The sequence below is a fragment of the Hyaena hyaena genome, unplaced genomic scaffold, assembly GCF_003009895.1.
Source record: "Hyaena hyaena isolate Hyena2069 unplaced genomic scaffold, ASM300989v1 scaffold_654, whole genome shotgun sequence".
NCBI classification, from domain to species: Eukaryota; Metazoa; Chordata; class Mammalia; order Carnivora; family Hyaenidae; genus Hyaena; species Hyaena hyaena.
This window is the reverse complement of record NW_024081285.1, coordinates 50,681-74,621: the sequence shown is the minus strand read 5'-3', so window position 1 is coordinate 74,621 and position 23,941 is coordinate 50,681. Positions and strand designations below refer to the sequence as shown.

Here is a 23,941-nt window from a genome sequence, read left to right as displayed (position 1 = left end):
TAAGTAGATTTCAGGCAGCTGCGAACAATTATTTCTCACAGGAGGGGCTACCTAAAAGGATGTGACTTCTTGCTATGTATGTATATTTTCTTCCACAGTGTAATCACAGTTTGTCTGCAAATGTGCCTCTTTGGTTTAAGTAGGTCTAGAAATTGTGTGTGCAGATTACTATATCTATATGAGCTTAAAACCTATCATGTTTAAAATGAAGGCCCAAATCAACATGCAATGTCAACTGTGAACATGCAATTTTTTCTCAAAATATTATGTTCCATATTTTGTAACATTTACCATTTTTCAAAATGGTATATATTTTATAGGTCTATAATTTATAAAAACAAATGCTTAATAGCAGGGAGAAAATGCTGGTAAGTATGCACAATTTGTTTTCCATCATGAAATATGAGTAAAAGCTCTGGAGCCTAAATTGAAATGGTATCTTGACCATATTCTTAATAGTACTTATTAAATGACTATTAAGTGATTGGGCTGGGGGGGGGGGGGGACACTCCAGATCCGCTGAAGTAGAATTTTTAATGATGGATGTGAGGATCTGTATTTTTTGTTGGTTTACCAAGTGATCATTAAGCATGCTAGAATTTGAGAATGACCCTTCTAGAGATATCTATGATAATGTGTTCTCATACAGCATAATTAATTTAATGATACTCACAATAATTAAACTCAAAATTAATCAGTCAACTTTTTGTTTGTTCTAGTGTCATACTTGATGAAGCTTAGTGCTTCTTCATTAGTGAATAGGTTAGGCAAATTCTTATTCCATGCATGTTATGGTTTTAGCCACAATGTTATAAAAGTGAACAAAAAAGATGAATTTCTTCCTCCACGGAAGTTGCATTTTAATGGTGGAGTAAAGTGTGCACTATAAATACATACAAAATATGAGTAGATTTTCATAGACAGTGATAAGAGTTACAAAGAAACATCAAAACATAGGAAGCCGAACCCTTTACCAGCAATATTTATGATCAAGAAAAATAAAAGACAAAAAAAAAAGAATAAGGAAAATGTGCACAGGCTGGATCATACAAATTTGGAATAGTACCCTCATACTCAAAACTTACTTTTAATTTCAAGGAAAAGAAAATATAATCATGAGGCTATGGATGAATGGATAACTCTAAAGAAAAACAGACAAAGAACAGTAACAAAAGAAATACTACTGTAAGTATTGCACAAAGAACCAGATCATACAGGTTCTTGTCTCAGCACCCTACCTTAGATGCTCTGAGATTTTGGATTGCTCAGCAAATGTTTTTCAGCCTCAGTTTATTCATGAGAAATGGAATCAATACTTCCTGTTCTGTGTAGTTTATGGATATAAACTATATAATGTAATTTACTCTGAAGCCAAAAAAGTAGTCAAATGGAAGATTTTGTTTTTATATAATTTAAATTCAGATTCACCATACAACTGTTAGCTGTTAAGTAGAAATGTAATATTAAACATTGACTAGTTTTGTAACTGAACGAATATGAGTTTGATCCTTGGAGCATTACAGATAGAGGCTACTTCAGGCGAAGTTGTCAAACAAAGGCAACTTTATTTGTAGCAAATCAGGTTATCTCAGGGAATAAATTCCAAAATGGTGACTCCCTGAGTGGGAATGAGGGAGTTTCTTTTATTTAGGGTTTGAATGAATATTCTTTCTGAATATTTGTCATCACATGTATAGGTGGGCGCAAGGTTGAGCAGGTATACTTCGAAAATATGCTCATATATGTTAAGGAAGCTTGCGGTCCTCCTTGGGTGGAGGGTTTAACATTATAGTGAAGCAGAGGTAACTGTCAGACAAGGGGAAGGGAGTATGGGCTCCTTTCCAAGAGCTGGAATAAACTGTATTGGTCTTGGACTCCTTAGTCTGGGGTAAGGAATATAGGGCCTTGCTTACTTTAGAACACAGCACTGGGAGTTTCTACCACTGATTTATTGCCTTGATATGGTTAGGCTATTTTCAGACCAAGTAGAGGCTGTTAATTTTTCATTCCCTTTGTTCCCTTAGAATCCTTAACTACGGAGGTTTTTGCATTACCTCGTAATTCAGCACTTCCTGGGAAGTTCTGTAAGAAGTGTGTTTGGGCAAGTAAGACATAGATCACAAAAAATAACTGGGAACCTAAAAGGACTTCTCCTGTGTCACAAAAACTATATCTCTTCTTTCTTTCATCGGGTTCCCTACACTTTTCGGCTTAACCTTTTTAGTCTTTCTTTCTTTCTTAGTCTTTTTATAATTTTCTCACTCTCTATTTTCTTGTCCATATCCTCTGTTTCTTGGCCATATCTGCGATATAGAAATCTATGGGGGTAGTCCTTCCTGCCCAATGGTAATATAGGTGAAGATGTCTATGTTTCCTCTATGCTCCTTCATGACAACGTCTGTTCTTTCTGGCATCTGATGAGGTACCCACAACCCTGGCACCACGGAGACTTTATTTTCTGCCATCTGTGATTTTGTACTGGATCTCCTGGTGCTCTCGGAACTTCCAGGTTCCTCTCTAAGGTGATTGTGTGCCCTGGTTTGCCCTAAGCTTGCTGCTTTGTGCTAGATTAACAATTAATCATGCATCCTTTTACTCTAAAAAGCTTTCCAGTTTTGATGATAAACTCACTTCATTTGAATACTTTTCCTATTTTGGGCCACAGGGACGAAGTAGGAGCTTTCTCAAGCCCTCTCTGCCGGGACCTTCTCTGACACTGTGTCGACAATCCCTCCTCTACGGAGAACTGCCACAGGAGATTTTCCTACCAGGCTCACCGTTTCTCAGGGCCCCGAATGACAAGGAAGATACAGTCCTTTCCCAACTCTACTCACACCAAACTTTACCTTACCTTTCCGACTGCTTGAAGAGCTGGGATTTGAGAAGTCCAGACCATTTTCTGAACTCCTAACAGCAAGTAACTCATTGTTTTCTTCTAACTTCCTTCTTATTTTGCTTGGAGAGGGGGAGATCGCCTTTTCAAAAAAAAAAAAAAAAAAAAAGTTTTAAGTGGCGTAAGCCCTAGGCCTTGATTCCTTTGGGTTTTGCTTTTGATATGCAAAAGCAAGCTTTCTGAATTCTGAAACCTTTTCTCTCTCAAAAAAAGATGTGTCCTTGCAAATCAAACCCCTGCTTTTCAAGGCTACTTAGATACTTAGAAATGTATAATTTGACTCTATTCTCTGTATCTTTATACATAATCCCCCTTCTGAGGCAAATGTCCCAGACACCTCAGCCTGAAGGTCTCCTTTTACAGGGACCAAAGCAGCAGATCTAAAAGAAACACATTTGTGTGCACGTGTGTGTACGGTTTCTCTTTCTTTTCTTTCTTTCTTTCTCTCTTTTTCTTTCTTTCTTAATATTTCAGACAGAAAACAAGTAAAATAACGTAGGTGAAAAGGTAGTTTACAGAAACTGGTCATGAACCGATTAAACAATAGAGCCAGAGCCATCATTAGTGATGAAAGAGTATTTAATTTATTAGAAAAGACATGCTATGGAATGAGATAAAATTGGAGTAATTATTTTCAGCTTTTACACTAAATAAAAACTTTCTTTCAGCCTAAAGGATTAAAAATATTGCTCTCACTCTAATAAAAAGCAGACGGCAGGTCATAGATGTAAGAATGCAGCCGGCAGGTAAAATTCCGTCAATCACAGTGATTCTGAATGTTCAGTTAGAGACAGAGGCTAAGAGATACAGCCTCACCATTAAATACTAAAACAGGAAGCCAGCATTTTGCAGAATATATTGGAAGGAAGCAAAGCTGTCTGCAGCAGATAATTGATAAAGATGTGTTGTTTTAATGACTGTGCTTTGACCCAGTGCATAAGCACAGACTAAAACCCTGAGGCAGACATCCAGCCTGGATAGCAAAGCACAGGAACTTGACTTCAGTCCTCACTAAAGGATCCCCACAATCTTGACAAAGAAGCACCAAGAACAAATCAGGAAATAAATTATTTGGGTAGTTACACCAGAAAGTTAGGGAGGAAAACTGGAGCATGGTAGCAGAACCTATAGCATGTCTTTTTCATTTTTAAAATCATGTTTAAAAATATGTGTTTTTCATTTCAAAGAGTTAGTTCAGTCATTTAAATAAGTTATTTTGCAGTTCTGATAAAAACTTACAACTTGCAGCTAATATTATACATAGATATTTGGGTGAAGGGATTCTGTCTGGCTCTAATAAAGACGTTTCTCACCTACATGGGCTAAATCTGTTAATTAACAATTGCTGTCTACAGCAGATTTTATACTTTCGGTGCTATCCTCCTGAAAGTATAAAGTCCAAAATAAAGAAATAGTAATACAACACCAGAAAACGTTAATCACGTTAAAAAAGATCTCAGTATGTCTCGTTTAATGGAATGTAACAAATTTTACTTCAAATTCCCACAGCAGAGTCCCTTCCAGAACCGTAATATGGCACAAACCTTGTTACAGCAAAATCCATGGGAGACGTGACAGCGGGCAGTCTTCTTTCTCCCTTCCAGAACCCTTGCATTTTGCATGTACTCCTAAGATGAAACTGAATAGACTATCCGTTTTCTTGAACCCTCGACCTCACATCCTTTAAGTGGATAAGGTATTAGTACATCAATATTGTATTGAAATCCTATAATAAGCAACATATGCATTACATTTCTAGGATAAGAAAGAGATCATTTTAGTAACAGGAATTAGCACTTTATTGAGTAGGAGATGACATTTGACTCTTTGGGTCATTCTTTATAAGTCAAAATTCATTTAGCAATAGTAAAGTAGAAGAGTGTGGGTAGGAAATCAATAAATAATGTACTCTATTCTGGCTATAGGAGACACAAATAGGATTGAATCAATCATAATGAAGTTTATGTTTCTAATATATTCTAATTTATTTTTAAAAAGCAATACCTGAAATGTTAATGGTAAATATGATAGCAAGAGATCTCAGGAGGTAATGTGCCTTCACTGGGGTTACCACTGCATAGATTGCAGAAATGATGTGGCTGTTTTTTCAAACAAGGGGCTTTGCAATGGTGTGATAATTATGTAGGTGTCATCCAGGAATAATATCCTTTTTTTCTTCTCTATCAGATACTATTCAGTTTTCAGGACCGAGCTCAAATCCCAATTCCTCCAAGACATTTGATTTGTTTTGTCTCTTCTGACCTCTAGTGATCACTTTGTTCTTTAAACTCCTACATTTTAGTACCACACCATTTGCTCTTTGTTTTTACAATGTACATTCTTGTCCTTAATAGCATAATATAAGATTACATTGTCTCATCAACATAATCATAGCATTTTGAAATCAGCAACTATGTCTTACATTTCCTTTTATCCTACAAAATACCTTAAACAATAGGTGTTACATAGAAGTTGCCAAATAAATGTGTAATGGAAATACATATTTGGGCTGTACTAAACAAATAATGTATGGGTGGAAGTTAGGAAAACAAAGAGATGTAATGCATGAATTCGCTGTTATTCCTGGGTAATGCTTTTGAGCTTTCTGGGCAAAGGATTTATGTCTTTATTTACCATTAAAATAAGAAATAGCATTAGATCAACTGTGTCAATAATGCCATTTCTTTGATGACACAGTTCAAATGCAGCTCACTGTAAGAATCCCCTTGTACCATATTAATCCAGGGACCCTGCAACTTCATACGTAACATTATGAGGAACGACCATCCATGGGGTACCGAATTTTGTGCTAGATGTGGGACATTCAAAATGATGTGCAAAAAGGCATAATTCATGCCTTATGATACTTAGAGTTTACTGAGGAACAGAGATATGAAACCATTTCTGTAAATGAAATATGCATGTGTTAAGTGAAAGGAATATCAGTGGACCCATATCATTTTTTTTTGATCTGAGAGTATCTCTATGAGAAAATAATATTCAAACGCTGGCTTGAGAAAACAGCTGGGCTAATTTTTAAAAAATAGAAAGAAAAATAATATGCAAAGAAAAGATCATGCATGCTCTAGACTAAATAAAAGATGAGTGTGGACTTAAGCTTAGTGCACAGGAGGAGGGTAGGAGAAGGGTTGACAGATCTTCATTCCTTACCCATGTTGTTTGTTGAGAGCCAACCATGTTTCAGGCACTTGGCTAGTGCTGGGAAAACCATAGTGAAACCTGATCATATATTGCCTGATAAGGTTTTCTGTTTTGAATTTAGGATCTAGCAGTAAAGACAATACCAACCAAATAATTGATTGTAGAGTAATCGACTTATTTTCTTTTTAACATTCTTGGATTCTTTTTTACAATTCAACCTGTGATGATGGTAAAGATAAACATTATGGCTAGTTGTAAGTATAAGATGAAGAGTATGTCTACATTAGTAATGTGTATGCGTGTAACAAAGGAGTTGTCTTAAATTGGAAGGTCAGCACAAGTTTCCCCGAAAGGAATTCTTAAAATGAGAATAAAATTTAAAGTAACAGGCAACCACGAAAAGGGGATATAAGGAAAGAGTATGTGAAAACATGTGGTGGGGGTGGGGTGGAGTATATTTCCAACAAATCAAAATTTAGTGACTGGAGTTTAACAAACAAGATGGAGAATGCTTCAGGAGTCAAATCGTGCAACATCTTCTAGGCCATGCAGAATATTCATATATTTATAACATATCTATACTTCACATATATTTTGCTCTTTCAGAGCATAAGAAAACCATTGCAGTATTTTAAGCAGAAATGATGACATGATCAAATTTGCATTTTGAAAAAAATCATTAGAATTTCCTATGGCAAACAGGGAAGAAAAAAAAACTCTGAGGGAATTGGCACTCGAGCACAATAAGTCAAGAGGAAAAGGAATGTGTCCGAAGTAATATATTTTATATGAAGTCTGCCTGTGCTGAGGAAGGATCTAAGAGAGACTAGGTTTAGAAGTGAAGTGGGGCTCCTAGAGGAAAATCTGTCACTGGCTCCACCTACCTCAGGAGGAAAAAGGGACCAAGGCCTACTGTTAAAATTCAGGACCCGAATGGGAATTCATTCATCTTTAAAAATGAGGACAATTTTAAGGTAATTGTGCAAGGGTACTTCTTTACCATTGTTCAGAGAAAAACAGAATATTTCCCCATTATCAATAAAGTTCAAGCATCATAGACAATTCAGGAAAATGGAACGTCATTCCCAAGTGACAAGTCCCCAAGACTTGAATTGAAACAGCAATTCAGACAGGCTTGGGTGAGAACCAAATAACAGATATGCATGCTTGGCTTCTTGAAAAAGATGAGAGAGAGAGAAGAGCTGGTCTGAGAGAGCCTGGGATAATAAGTCAGTGCCCCGATGTCCCCATAAATTAGGAGGAAATGTGGCAAGTGCCTGTATGCTGTCATGAAAGGACTAACAGAGTTAACAGAAAACTGCTGCCTTGAAATAATGTATAACATTAGGATGCAGAAGGTTTGCATCGATGGCTGGATGTCATTCTTGAATCCCAGGTTAGCTAGTGCTAAGTGCAAGAAATGCCAGACCATTCTTGTGCCATGCATATCTTTGCTGAGAAGGACTTTGTCTAAGAAATAATCATAGCCCAGATGCTTTACTCTGATGTGGATACTCCTAGAAGGCAGCAACCGTTTTCTGAGAAAGAATTCCCTTAACCAGAAAACCCTGAATTGAGTAAAGGCAAATTAGAGAAGGTTTCCATTTGTTTTCACAACTGAGAACAGTGTGACATATCATAGCTATTCATTGTATCTGTGTCAGCCTACCTGGAATAGATTACATTTTCATGTTAACAAACATTTTTTTCCCAATGAAATCCTATCATTAGTAACCTTTCACCTTCCTGGCTGCAGTGGGGACTTTCTTCAAAACAGAAAAATGATGATACTCTTGAAGGAAAATAATCAAAATAGACTTATTTTAAGAACTAATTATCTATAGAAAGGCAGTGCAGTAACCTATGGTTTAATTACAACTAAGCAGTTAGTACAGTGAAGCAAAAACACTGAAGATGGGTGCCCTTCCTGGATACTGGAGAGAGAGAGAGAGAGAGAGTGGGGGGAGTTGGTGGCCTTGAAGGAAGCAATGATTCAGGTGACCGCCAGCTCCAGGGAGCCCTGTGGGAAGAGAGCTGCATCTGCCCCTTTTCCACCTCTCCTTGTGCTGCAGATGCCCTCTCGAGAGTCCAACAGGAAACCAGAGAGCAAGCAGAGCAGTAAATGTGATGCACAGAGGTGGTCCTTCTGGAACAGGTTGAAAGACGTGGGGAGATGGGCAAACTCATGGGTATGCTCTGCCTCACTGATCTCTTGAGGGACAAAGGAAGAGATCTAGCACAAAGTGCCTCCAGAGGAAGGTTATTAGAGCATGTGTGCCAAGAACAGTAACTTTTAGGTCTCAATAAACCAGTTTGTGAAGTTCTGTGCAGAGAAGAAACAAAATCTTGTTTTGAATGTCAAAATGATGTTTATGCCTTTTGGAAGGCTTGACAATATGAGATGATTTTCACATTCCGGACTTAATAAAGTTTCTACGTGTGAGAGATAATAAACAATATTTGACAAGTTTGAGGAATCATGAGTACCCACCACTAATCCTCCTCTTTGGAATTAAAACTCTCGGAAGGTAGCTTTCTCCATAGGCATCCCCAATACTTTAACTGCGTGGGACAGAAGAATAGAGAGAGATGCTTCTGAAATCAGGGCCAAAAGGGGTGCGAGGACAACCTGAGATCCTCAAGGCCTATCAAAGACAAAGGAGGGCAGTAAAGCTTTCATGTCACTGAAAAGGATAAGCTAAATAGCTGGAGGAGAAAACTACCAGCCTAAAGGGGATCTTATGATTATGGTAGAGCCATTTGTGGCCTCAGGTGTTAGAGTGGGCCATAGGAATGAGAGGCCAGATGAAGATGCAATGGACTCAGTAACACACTCTCACCCCCATCCCCAAAGTCACTGCCACCCCAGTAGAGAAATCTCAACAGCTAAGAAGCAGCAATGACTAAGTCCAAAAATCAAAATGGATGATTGTACATATGAGGATACATTTGTACAAGAGAGTTTAAGAACCATCCTGCTCTCTTCTTAACCTCAGAAGTTAGAATCAATTTGACATATAAAACTGAAAGAAACAAAATAAAAATCTAGATTTTAAAATGAGGAAGAAATAAACCAGGAATGAGATTACCTGGGTGTGATTAAATTAATTTTTCTGATTTGGCATTTGCCTTCTTCAAAATACAGTCTGGGCAGAATACAGTTATAAAAAAAAAAAAGAGGAAGATTTGTTTTTCATACCTTTGCTTGTAGCTGGTGAAACACTGCATTGGCAGTTGGATTCGAAGTCACCCACCACAGGATCAGGGATTTTGTGACATGTGGGATTCCCTGAAGAGCAAACTTTGAGATAGATATGTGTGTTAGGATTTTATTAGTAATTCCTCTTGGGATCAACATTTGTGGAAAGAGAGAAAAGGAAGTAAGATTGGCAGAGGAAGAAATCAGGCTCTTTCTCTCATGGCCTCTGACCATCCAAGGAGCCATTCATCACTGTCTATGAATCCATAACCTTGGGGACACTTCTCTTTCTATAGAATGTGGATGATGAAATGTACCACCCAAAAGTCTGCCCAATAAGAGAAATTTTCCTCACCACCGTCTTTCAAGGGCACTCCCAAGTGTGGGTGTAATGTATCACCATCTATTTTTAGCTACCTCATCGGTAAAGCAGTCTCTCAGGCATCTCCTTCTCCTGCCATCAGGTTACATGGATTACATGACAACCCCCACACAGACATTGGTATCAGCTGAAGAAGAGACTGGGAAAACAGTGGTGGATGACATGAGGCTCTGAGACAACTATTTATATAGCTTACACTTGTGCCACCTTGGCTTGTGCTTTATCCTACAGCACAAAATTGGTCTGGTATGTACAAATTCCAGGTTACTAGATGGATTGTTGCTGGTCCTGGCCCACATTATAAAATAATCTAGCTCATAGTAAGCCATTATGACACCATGACCACTCTGAATCTCAGTAGTCATTTCTCAAGGACCTAGAAACACATTAGGTTCTCACCCTCCCCCCCTTTTTTTTTGTAAGGTATACGATCTGGCACCATGGTTGGCATAGCTTGTTACACTATCAGGAATCTGTTTTAGACTCTCTCACGGGGCTTACAAAAAACTCCACACAGGGCCTTTTCCCATCACTCATGCTTTTAATACCATAGATTCTGCTCAGCAATAGGGCACAAGAGACAATGCTGTTGTAGTACAGTAGACACATATTTCAGAGTTATTCTTTGTGTGATCCCTACTACCTAACAGCCTTTGTATACAGCTCACAGCTCTACCAGGTGTGGTATTTGCTGGCCAGAATCCAAAGAGGCTTACCAGGCATTATGCTTTCTTCTTCGTGGTGGGAAGTACCAGACTCAATAACAATCCCTTTATTTTGAAAAGGACAAGTTTGTATGCCTCAGAACTATTTTACCATGTTGCAGGCCTCTGAATTTATTAGGGTTTATTATCTTCTCTCCATACTGCTACTATCCATACCCAAAACTCCAACATACATGTCATTTCTTGTTCATCCACTCCAACAGCATGGCATCATCAGTATCGTGGCACAATGAGATGTTTTTTGAAATGTTCCACAGGTCCAAGCCTCTTCAGAATATATTATGACAGAGAGCAGGAGAATTAACAGTTTAGGGAAAAGACTAACTGTATAATATTGACTAGCCAAAGTAAATTCGAATTGTTTCTGAAAATGATTCTTTCACCTAATTAATGGTCATATAATATGTACCCACCCACCGACATTTTGATCTGCTTTTGCAAAGGTTCTCTACCTGGCACAAAAGCTCCCCTGGGACTATGGTTTCATGGATTTTTACAACAGTTCACTATGATAGGATCCACCTGGTTTTTGCATAGACAATCACCTGGTTTTTACAGGGACCAAAATGGTACATTAAATGGATACACGATGACTATCATCACATCTGGATTTTTTGGATGTCTAAGGGTGACACCGATTTTGTCATTACACCAAGGATATGATCTTGTTTTGATTTGCCATCTTGGTTGGCAGAAGTTTAGGGAGACAATTCCAGCAACATCCACATAGTCCTCCCTTTTTCTTCTGATCTCATAGAACAGGAAACCAACATTTGCATTTTGTTCCAATAACCACCAAGTATGTGTTTCCCACTATACAGTCAGGCGCCGTGCAAATAATCAGCATAGGTCTAATACCCTAATTACTACCTGGCATCCATATACCATCCCTCTAACAGGAAGCTATGATGACACTTCAAGTCTTGAAGTATCAATGTTAACTAAGTTCTGTGGCCAAGAATCCCTAAAATATTTGAGTTATCTTGCTTCCTAGTATACTAGTACTCAATTATATAGTCACAGGTCCTCTGAAGAATGCCTAGGGTAGTAATTACCATGGTTACTTCCCATGATGTTATATACAGAGTTTTCCTTCCAGCGAACTTGGTCTCTACTTCAATCAATGCATTCTTAGTCTGAACACTTTCTCAAGATGAACAACTGAGCAAGGAACAATGACTTCTTATTTGGGGGCTATCTTCATCCTCCTAATGATTCATTCTTTATTTATTTTGAACTATAGATTACCTAGTACTTGTATAGGCTGGTAATCTATTTTTCCCCTTGAAGTTTCATGTTCTATTCATTGTTTTCATAACTCTCTAGAACTCAGCCCTCCCTTGTCTCTCTTTGATCTTGCCACTATTTTATGACAAGCCTGTGTCCATATCTTTTAACAGGTAAGTGCTCCTACTTAGCCAATGTGGTTTTGTAATGCTATCATTCCTATTTTTATCAATGAGCCCAGTCTTGTGAAGACATGTACTGCTAGGCCTGGCATAGAGGGAAATGACTGAAGCTTCTTAGTGAATCTCACCAGCAGATTTCTCATCAGTTTGGTCAATGATGGATCCTCGATGTCTTCCTATGGAGCATAGCCCTCTTATTGGTTCTTCTAGCTGTAATAAATCTCCTGCTTCGCATGACTACATCTTGAAGTGTTTCCGCCTTTTTATTTCTGTCTGCTGTGCAAATTCTGCCATTTACATCTCAATGCAGAGCATCATTTTCTGTGCTTCTAGGAGACATCCTGAAAGTATGTCCACACCATCCCTTGATGTCATGACAGGCTCTTAAATCCCATATCCCAAATCAATCAAATTATTTTACTTAACTATATATTCTGTCCCTTGGTCAGGAACTCCCAAAATTTAATCCCAGGCATACTTTTACAAATACTTCCTTTACATGCTAAGTGGCTCCTGAAGCTCCTTTGAAAAATAGCCTATTTCAGGGCAGCTGGATGGCTCAGTTAGTCAAGCATCTGACTTCAGCTCAGGTCATGATCTCATGGTTTGTGGGTTCGAGCCCCACATTGGGCTTTGTGCTGATGGCCGGCTCAGAGCCTGGAGTCTGCTTTGGATTCTGTGTCTCCCTCTCTCTCTGACCCTCCCCTGCTCAAGCTGCCTTTTTCTCTCTCTCAAAAATAAATAAAACATTAAAATATAGCCTATTTCTTTCTTTATCAGTCCTAATCTGACCTTAGGTAAGTTATGTTGTGATCTATCGGCTAGAAGGGGACATAGCCAAAGGAGTTATACATTGTCTAGGGAGGAAGAAACATTTGCACTATCTTCATCAGTGAAGAAATACTAGTCCAAGATAGTAAAGAATGGATTCCTTCCACAGTCACAGAAGATTCAGGAGAATCTTTGATTGAAAGTTTTCATGTGTCCATCTGAAACATGGTCCTTAACAATGGTATAACTGATTTTTCTAGTTTTAGAAAGTAAACTGTTTTGGAACTCAGCTATTATGTTATATTGAATGAAGTATAATACATAATAAGATTTAAAATAAGTGGCATAATACCAGGTTGGTGAAAATTAAATCACCTATTTTTGAAGACCAAATTTTTATTTGTGAATATATAATATCAGAGAAATAAACACTTAAACTCATACAACAAGAAATTCAGATCAGAGAGATAAACTCTTAAACTCATATAACAAGAATTAATAATATTATAACAGTAGTTGTATATACACACACAAAATGATGATGTTATATTCTTTACTGACTTAGCTACTGATTTCTTCTAGTACATTGTCAAAAATCATAGTATCTGAAAATATACTATGACTTACAAACATTTGGAAAACAATGAGGTAATTTAGCTAATATTCAATTTTCCAAATCTAGAGAGTTTTACGGAAATTGTAGGGAAAGACAATAAAGGCCCAGGAAAAAGAAATGTACAAAAGCAGACATAGGGGTCCCTGGGTGGCTCAGTCGGTTAAGCATCCAACTTCGGCTCAGGTCATGATCTCACAGTTCGTGGGTTCGAGCCCCGCATCGGGCTCTGTGCTGACAGCTTGCTCAGAGCCTGGAGGCTGTTTCAGATTCTGTGTCTCCCTCTCTCTCTGACCCTCCCCTGCTCACGCTGTCTCTCTCTCTCTCAGAAATAAATAAAACATTTTAAAAAAGCACACATAAATAAGAACAATATTCATATCAATAAACATAAATTCCATAGAATGATTTTTAGGTGAAAATATCTTGAAAGCTACTCATGAATAATACTGAGTTTTCTATGCATTAACTTAAAACATAATGGCTAAACATGTGAATTTGAAAGCAGTATCAAAATGAAGAAATAAATATAATTCAGAAGGAGTAACAGTTTTGGATAGACAAATTTTGTGATTAGAACATGGAAAGGTAATCATATGAGGGGCACTCGGGTGCCTCAGTCAATTAAGAGTTCTACTCTTAATTCCAGCTCAGGTCATGATTTCACAGTTTGTGAGTTTGAGCCCCCGTCAGGTTCTGTGCTGTCAGCATGGAGCCTGCTTGGGATTCTCTCTCCTTGCTCCCTCTCTGCTCTCTCTCTCGGACTAAACAAATAAATATTTTAATTTTTTTTTAAAAAATGAAGAATTATCATGTGTTTTAAGAAACACATACAAACATAGAAATCACAGATGTGAAATGACTGAAGTTAAATGTGTGGTAAAGATAGTTATCTACAGACATAACCCAAAAGTATGGAGTCAATTATTTAGGTGAAAATGAAAAGGAAGAGAGAAATGGAATTAGAAGAGACACTTCTGGATTCAGGTGTCACTCAGCTTTCCTGACTCAATAGCTAAGCATTTTTGTGGCTGTGACACATTGTTTACTCTAAAAATCATGATTACTTCTTAAAATTAAGAAGTAGCTCTGAAATTTCCCTATTTCTGTTGGTGCTTTTATTATTTTTTAAAAAGGCTTAATTCTAACACTATTGGTGATGTGGAAGCTTTGAGAAAAAAAGAAAATATTTCTACACAAGTAAAAATATGTGATGAATTAGGAAGTTAGGCAGCCAAGAATTATCTTAAATATCTATTTATCTTAAACATTTGGCTGGCCAGCAAGACAAAATAGTAACTGAACTTTCCCCATTATTAAGAAATTAGACTCTTCATATGGACGCAATTCACAGGTAACTGGAATTTATTCTTTTCAGAAACAAAACATTGACTTTTACCTTATTCACTTACTCTACTCATTTAAATATATTTATACACTTCACTGACTTTTTTATTAAATCATGGCTTTATTTCACTTTTTTTTGCAAACTCAGTATTATATTGAATATTAACACACTATGTTGATAAGTAGTGTTGAGGTCCTCAGGTTGCTCTCTGATTAAGGAGTTATTACCATAGAAATATGTCAATGACTCATTTTTGAAGAATTCCTTGAAGAGTTACTTTTGAAAGACAATTATTTTACATTGATGAATTTTAGTTTTTTCTAATAATTATCATTTCCTTTTTTAAAATGTGAATTTAGCAAAATATGTAATTAAATGATCTCAGGTGTTTAATTTAGCTTCAGTATGCACAAAATAAGATTCATTTGACATTCAAGAAATCCACTAGCTTTGTTCCACATAGAAGTATAAATTGGGATATATTTAAAAAATTTTTTTTTTATTCTTTATTTTTGAGACAGAGAGAGACAGAGCGTGAGCAGGAGAGGGTCAGAGAGAGAGGGAGACACAGAATGTGAAGCAGGCTCCAGGCTCTGAGCTAGCTGTCAGCACAGAGCCTGACGCGGGGCTCGAACCCACGAACTGCGAGATCATGACCTGACCCGAAGCCGGACACTCAACTGACAGAGCCACCCAGGTGCCCCTAAATTGGGATATATATTTAAAATTTTTTAATTTTATATATTTGTACACTATATGTGTGTGTGTGTTTGCATGTGTGTGTATACATATATGTAATATATGCATATATATAACATTTTCTTTCATGGAGCTAACATTTCATGAAAGAAGACAATGAACAAGCAAATGAAGACATACATGGGTGATAAAACTATGAAAACATAATGAAGGAAGGCAGTTGGGAAAGAGGTTATGAGTCACTGATGACCTTTCCAGTGAGGGAGTTTTTGGCAGAAACTTTCAGGAAGAGGGAGAACAATCATACACATATATACTTGCTGAAAAATTCTAGGTAGAGGGAAGAGTAAGAGAAAATGCTTAGGTGTGGTTATGTCCTGGGACTTATATCAGAAAAGTGTGGAGTCCAGTATGATGGGAGTGAGGTTTGAAATTAATAGTATATGAGTCAAAAAAAAAACCCCAAATATATATAATATATATGCCCATTAATATTATTATTATTAAACCCATTATTAAACATATGTTCAATAACATACATGTTATGCTTATTTTGGTAAATAGTCAAATGGCAAATATGACTAATTGGTGGATTTGAAGGATGTTGTGGAATTGTGATACATAAAATCCAGAGAAATATTTTTTTTCCTTTTTAGGAAAAGAATAAAAATATGAAGAACCATTTCTATGATTCCAAGAGTTCATAAAAATGTCAAAAAAGGAGCTGAGCCACAATGGACAGTATTAAAATGTCCTTCACTTTCATTGCCTTGGTGTGTCTCACATGGACCGTTCTTCTCAGAGTGAGGATCAGAAATATTTTCTTTTCCTTTGAGATAGAGCAACTCACGATATATGGATTTCAGAAACTATTTCACAGAGTCATTCAATTCCATTTATTTCAAATACCACTGCCGCGGGAGTAATAAATATGCAACTGCCTGTAGACACAATGAAGTATTTAATCTTGAGCAAAGGTTGTGGAGTTGTTAAACATGAAAGCCGCAGAACATGTTCCTCTACTCTGAGGAAAATAAAATTTTATTCTGGATATTTGTGCCCAAAAATGACCAAGGAGATTAAGGCCAAATGTGGACATAGGAAGATTAAAAGGATTTATTGTATCCTGTGATTTTTTCTTTAGGCTGACCCTGTAAAAGGTAATTTAGTATTTTTCATGAAAGAAAATTGGTTGGGAGAAATACATAGGCAGCATTGTAACTTTACAAATGCTAATATTCACATGAATCTTAAGATTAGAGGTTAAAAGTAAGATAAAGTATGAATAATACTAATATTAAGCCAACAGATGGTCTTTCTCTTTTACGTCTTGCCCAAATGAAGATAGACACATTCAATAAAAGTCTAAAGGATAAATTATTTATGTTGAGTTTGTGTCATACATCACAATCAGCATGTTTCTTTAGAAGCCTGAATTCAAGGTTTAGCTTCAAGTGAATCTTTAAGATATTTTATGGGAAACATAAACATTTTTTTAATTTATAATTTTTTTAGTTTTCTTGATTGACCTAAATATTTCACTGTAATTGTGAACAACTGAGGTAAAATTTCCTCCTTTCTTTTATTTTGCTTTGTGCTCTTTAAATCCCCAATTCATGTCAATGACAAAGGCCACCAGCAAAAGCCAGTAAGAGGAAACATATTAAAAAGTGTCTGCATGTTCAAAGATTAATGCAAATCATAAGAGAAACGTGCTCTGAGAAATATATGACTATAAACTGATTTAAGCGTTATCAGAAATAAGTCATTACTAGATTCCTTATATCCCTCGGTAGTATGCTTTTAAATATACACTACTGAAATGCCAGCAAATAGCAGACATGATGAAACCGAAGACATATAGGACTAATGAAAAAACAGTGCTTCCCATGCTTTCTAGGTAGATTCCATACTATAATGAAAATAAATGATGCCTTTTTTAAAAGTACATTTGAACATGTTAACATCCAGCTCTTTTACTATACCCGCCAAAAAAAAAAAAAAAGAACATGTTAACATCCAGATGGTGTTATGACAGCTGAGCATATTACTTTTCTTATTTGATAAAAAAAAAAAATGGAAATTATTACATTTAAATAAAATAATAATTACGATAAAATAGTCTTGTGATTATTCACAGTTCAGTGTCTGGAGAAGGGACTGTTAAAGCTAAAGTCTTACGGGATTGATTTCTAACAAGAAAGAAGCATTCTCTGTGGTCAGTAGACAAGCTGCAGCAATTTGTACGTGGTCTGGACCCTTCAAGGTAGCAAAAACCACTTAAAGAAGTTTCTAGTATATTCTAGATTGTGTTAGCATATCTATATAGTGGAAATATTTTTGGCTTTCTATAGAGAGTAAATATTTTAGGTTTTGCAGGCTCTGTGATCTCTGTCTCAAGTACTCAACTGTAATAACGTGGGGAGAAGTCACTCTGAGATACTATGTAGGTGAGTAAACTTCATTTACAAAAAAGGTGAAGTTTTTGAGATTTTTGTTCATTATTATATAGAAATACAAGTGCTTTTGGTATACTAATCTTATATCTTGATATCTGACTGAATTCACTGATTAGTCCTAGTAATTACATCATAGGCTCCTGATGATTTTATGTGTAAACACCATGCCATCTACAAATAAATTTACTTCTTCTCTTTTATCTTTGTGTCATTATTTCTTCTTTTATTTCTATTATTTGCTTTCTGCAATGGCTAAAACCTCCATAGAAGTGGTGAGAATGGGCATTTTTTTTCTTGTTCCCAATTTGACAGAAAGTGTTCAAATCTTCAATAATAAGTTGGATATTGGCCCCAGGTTTTTCATAAATGTCATTTATAAGGTGAGGACATTTGCTTCTACTACTAAATTGTTGCAAGTTTTAATTCTGAAGGAGTGTCAAATTTCATATTTCAGTATTTCTCATTGATTGAAGTTTAATTTGTACTTTTTCTTCTTTATTCTGTTAATATGACAAACTACATCAGTTGATTTTAGGAAGTTAAATTGATCTCGTACTCCTGTGATAAAACCTATTAGCTTTGAGCATTCTTTCTACCTATTACTGACTTCGATTTTCTAAAATATTATAAGTTAATTTTACATATAAGTTCATGTGGACATATTAGCTTCTAGTATTGCTATATTTTAATATATTTCTGTGGGTTTAGAAGTATTTCCTCCTCCTCTATATTGTGAAAAAGTTTATGTAAGATTGGTAATATCCTCCCTTAAATGTTTGAAAGAAGTTATAGTGATACCATCTGGTCCTGGAGTTTTCTTGTTTGAAAAGTTTATGGAAATGGATTACATTTATTTACTACACATGAGATTACTCAGATTTTTGTCTTTGTCTTATGTCAGTTTGGGCAAGTTGCATTTTTCAAGAAAGTTGCTCATCTCATCCAAGTTGTGGAAATTGTTGGCAGAAAAGTATTCATAATCATCCCTTATCCTATATGGGATATTATGATCACTAGACATAATAACCATCCTTACATTTCTGATACTGGTAGAAAACAATGCAAATTAAAACCACAATAAACTACTACTCCACATCCACCCAAATGACTAAAATTAAAATAGACTTAGAACATGAAGTATTGGCAAATACATAAACAGCGAAAACTTCCATATATTCCTAGTGAGATTCCAAAACACTAAATCAATTTGGGAAAAAAATGGTAATTTTAAAAATTTTTAACAAAATTACACATATATCTACCCTATGACTCAGCAGTTTTAATACCAGGTAGTTGACTAAGAAATGAAAGTAAATGTTTGAGAATGTTCATAGCAGTCCTTTCAGAATGGTAAAGAACCGCAAACAGGCTCAATGTCCATTATAGGAAATTCTTATTAAGAAACTATATCATATTCATACAATTATATGTTTTTACTTGAGAGATTTTTTTGCTTTCCTGCAAGAACTGTTAGATTGAATGGGTTGGAGGTAGAGGGTGTTGAATTACTAACATCAGACTAATAGAACCTGCTGTGCAGTTTGCTCAAGCAAGGCATCTTGTAACTGGAGCTTATTTTTGTTTTTATGGCAAGATACACAGCATGAAGTCTCATTTCCACAAGTGTGAAGTCAGTAGCTATTTATTGTCCTGTGTAACAGAATCACTCCTGATTTGATGAAAATTGTATTACTCCTCTTGCCTATTGATATGTATTGGTATAGGAAACACAGGCTGTATTTGAATATGCATTAGGGAGCTTCTATTGAAACAAATTGAATAGAATCATGATCTCTTTCCCTTTGACAATTCACTTTATCAGAACCTTTTTGAAAGTTTAGAGACTATTCTAAGTTTCACCTTCTGGCATGAAAATGTATCAAAGGTCCTAGAGGAAAATTTCCCCTAAAGGAAGCCACCATCTGGGCTGATGATCTGCACTAACACCAAGGGCTTAAGGTTTTGTGGCTATTCCGATCTCAGACACAATAGAGGGACAAACCTGGAGTCTCCAGGCTTAATTACCTGACAAAATGCTCTGCTTTGAGGATAAGGTTAAGTACGTGAAGGTGAACTAAAAGTGCTCTAACTTTGGAACATGGTGCAAAGTTGCAAATTATGAAACGAAACAGAGCTATGAGGGTTGTGTCAAGATTCTTGGGAAAGGGTGTTCCCACAGCGATGCAGTGAAGCAGCAGCCCAATGATACGTTCCGGCAGACAGACCACTTTTGATATTCATTTACCTGCCTCTTCTCTGTTGTCAGAAAGATGGGCCAATACCTTTCACTTGACATTCATGCTCTTGGTTCCTCAGTCATTTAAGACGGGGTGGGAGGGACGTGTTATGCTTCTTGCTAACCAAAACACCTAGGACTCTAGAAATTATTTGAAAAATAGAAGGAATAGGATTATATTTGCAACTGAAAATGATAAAGCAGTTTGTCTCAGTTTTATAACAAATATTTCCTTGTTTTGTTTCTCTGGTCATATGTTCTGCAGTTATTTATCTATTTAGTAATAAATCATTACTTTTAGAAATTAGGGAGTGAGGAATTTAAAATAAAATATATTAATTTTGTGCATGCTTACACAACAAGCAATTACAATTTTGTAGTGTAAGGTTTGCTTCTTTGAATAGCATCTTAAGAATTCATGTTTCAGTAGAGTGAAGGATTAACCGTAACAAGTAAAATGAGAGAACACTGAAGCACCTTCAGTGGAATGAAGATTATTCCGGGAAAAGAAATGGAGTTTTATTGTGGAGCACCTGTTACCACCTACTAGGAAAGTAATGTTCATTAAATTAGGTACCCGGCTGGAACCTCAGTTTTCTCATCTGTCATGTGGGAATAATAATGATTATAATAAACTGTTAAAGTTAGAAGTAAACTTGATTTGAAACACCTTTTACAATGTAGCACATATATGAGATAATTATGTGAAATGTGAAATTAAAAGAGGGTTGTTAAAAATTATTACATGATCATGAGCTCAGAATCAAATGTGTTTTTCCACATGTTTACATTGTAGAATGGATGGGATTCAGCGATGTGGTTCATTTTCTATATCTAGAATCATACTATAGGAAGTTTTGGTAATAAAAATGTATTCGTTACAATGTATTTTGTTAAGATTTTATAAATAATATCAAGAATTAGTTTACTTTTAATGTATTTTGTTTTCCTGAAAATCTCTCATGAGATTCCAAAATTACTAAAGCCCTTTTGAGTGTCGGAGCAAAAAACAAAAAACAAAAAAAGGGGAGAGGGGAATCATTGTAGGCTACAGTAATATTTGAATGAAACCATAAGGGGGAGAAATATTATAACAAATTAAAGAAAAACCACTCCCCAAAATTAAATGCCTAAATTAAATCTGCCTTGTTTTTAAAAATAACATGTTTTACATGATAAACCAAATATGAGTTCTTTTCAATATGCTGACAAACTTGTTTTTTTTTTAACTTCACAAGTTAAGATTGTACCCCATGATGTATAAAAGAGCTAGTTATGAAACTAGAATTAAAAGATGAGGAGATAGGAGGCATTATGAAGTCATCTCAGGAACATTTCAGTACTTTGCAATTGTTCCTTTATTATCACAGGACTTCCAGGTATTTTCCAACCCAGAGCTTAAATGTTCTGCCTGGCAAAGTGCATAAAACTCTTTAACGTCCTTCTACAGAGCACTCATTTCAAAAAGGTTGTAGGGCTACAGACCTGATGCAGCAATAGAACTGTTATTGGTGGCTGTAGTTACTTACGTGCTGTGGCTCACCAAATCCCCCTGCTTGTCAACTGACAGAGCTATCTCGTGCCAGTTTCGGAGTTACATGCCACCTCTCTTCTAGAACCAAATGATTTTTCATTTGTTTCAAGAAATGATAGCCTTTTACTAAAATAAATACGAGTAATATAACTTCCAAATTCATCTAATAATTATAGATCAATATTATGTGATCTATTTTGACCGTTCCTGATTCTATAAGTTTCTTATGTTATCAAGTAAATATTTGCCTTCAAATTTCGTTTCTATCACAGAGAATTTGAATGAGCTAAAATGACTTAAATGTCACAGTTTGAGTGTAGAAATTGAAAAGATAAGAGACTTTTACTTTTCTTTTAATATATTTCTCTTCTCTAAGAGGAATTCCTCCTGAGGTTTCAGAAGCTCCATATTGTCTGGTATTTGTAAACAAATGGGAATTAAATGCCAGCTCCATGCCACATTATATTAGCTGAAACTAAAGTCAGTTTAATTTTTTTCCAATTGAGTTCAATCTCTGCGACCCTTTGTTCTTCAGTTTTAACAAGGAGAATGTAGTTTGTTTAGATCAGAAAAAAAAAAACACTTCAGAAAGACTTAAGAACATCAGAAAAGTAGCAGACCCCTTTATTCATTGAGCTGATGCACTAACTCAGAATGATCTAAATTGAGAGCTTTCTAACAGCTTGCTTGCCCTATTACAACTAATATATCTGCATGCACCATTATATATAATATAATATAACATATATATATATGCATCATATATCTTTACAGTTAAAAGAGCCAATTTTTGTGAAATAGAGCTGTAATGTAGCTTTCTTGGAGATTGTGGAAATAATCATCACAACCAAAACTTCAAATTTCAAATCCAAAAACCTTAACTTGTGCTTCTGTAATCACAATTAAAAAGGAAAGATATAAAACATATTATATGAAACTGAAAAGCCACACACTGTTTGCAACCGTATGATACCAGTTTTATGACCTCATAACAGTATGCTTACTTGAAAGGACACTGATTTTTAAAATAAAAGGTCTTTAATAGATTAATATCTCATCTCATCAAGTTGTAAAATATATATAAGATATATTACAATTGTTAATGTCGTTATATAATAATTGAGTGAGTTTAACACATGTTATAATGTGAGCATGAGAGGTCGAGTGGTGATAAAAGGAACTATGGTAATAAAACTCACTAGAGATTCAAAAGTGATGTTGTAAACAAATCAATTTTAAACACAATATCAAAACTAAAAAAATCCATTAATTAGATTATATACTTACAAATTTTAGCAACAACCCAATGTGTATAATAATTATGTTAGCCAAACCTCAATATGAACAGTGGTAAGGATTTTGACTTCCTCTTGCTCCAATAACATAACTGCTGGAAATTTTGAGTAAGAATATCAAAGACAGGAACACTTTCTAATAACTGAAATTCTCTGCAATATACAGTTTATCATGCATAAACCCATACAATGTCTAATCTAAACATCTGGAATCTACTCCAATCATGTCCCAAATATTATCAATCTTGTTTCTTTGCATTAAAATGTCACTTACAGTTTTAAAAACATCCTTTACATAAGTAGTATCAATATTTTACCTTTGAGAATAGAGAGGATCAGAAAAATAAACAATTTTCAAAAGTTCCATTGTTACTAAGTGTCCAAATTGTAACTGAATACATGTTCAAATTCCCTAGGCCTGTTAAACAAATGTCCTTACTCTGAACATAACTCTGAACATCTACATTAGTTTTTTTTTCTTAGTTTATTGTCGAGTTGGTTTCCATATAACACCCAGTGCTCATCCCCACAAGTGCCCTCCCCCATGCACATCACCCCACTTCCCTTCTCCCCCACACCCATCAGCCCTGAGTTTGTTCTCAGCATTCAAGAGTCTTTCATGGTTTGTCTCCCTCCCTCTTCCCAACTATTTTTCCCCTTCTTCTCCAACTTCGTCCTCCATTAACTTCCTCCTAATCCACCTATATGTGCAAACATATGGTATTTGTCCTTCTCTGCCTGACTTATTTCGCTCAGCATAACTCCCTCTAGTTCCATCCATGTTGCTACACATGGCCAGATTTCATTCTTTCTCATTGCCATGTATAAATTCCATTGTATAGATAAACCACATCTTCTTGATTCATTCATCAGCTGATGGACACTTAGATTCTTTTCATGTTTTGGCTATTGTTGAGAGTGCTGCTGTGAACATTGGGGTCCATATGCCCCTATGCATCAGCACTCCTGTATCCTTTGGGTAAATTCCTAGCAGTGTTACTTCTGGGTCATAGGGGAGTTCTATTGCTAATTTTTTGAGGAACCTCCATACTGTTTTCCAGAGGGGTTGCACCAGTTTACATTCCTACCAACAGTGTAGGAGGGTGCCCATTTCTCCACATCCTCGCCAGAATCTATAGTTTCTTGATTTGTTCATTTTAGCTACACTGACCGGCGTGAGGTGGTATCTCTGTGTGGTTTTGATTTTTATTTCCCT

At 35.9% G+C, this 23,941-nt stretch overlaps 1 pseudogene; it reads left to right on the top strand.

Moving 5' to 3' along the window:
- The first annotated feature begins 8,043 nt into the window (after positions 1–8,043).
- Positions 8,044–23,941, top strand: part of LOC120219848 — a 62,606-nt pseudogene continuing 46,708 nt past the window's right edge.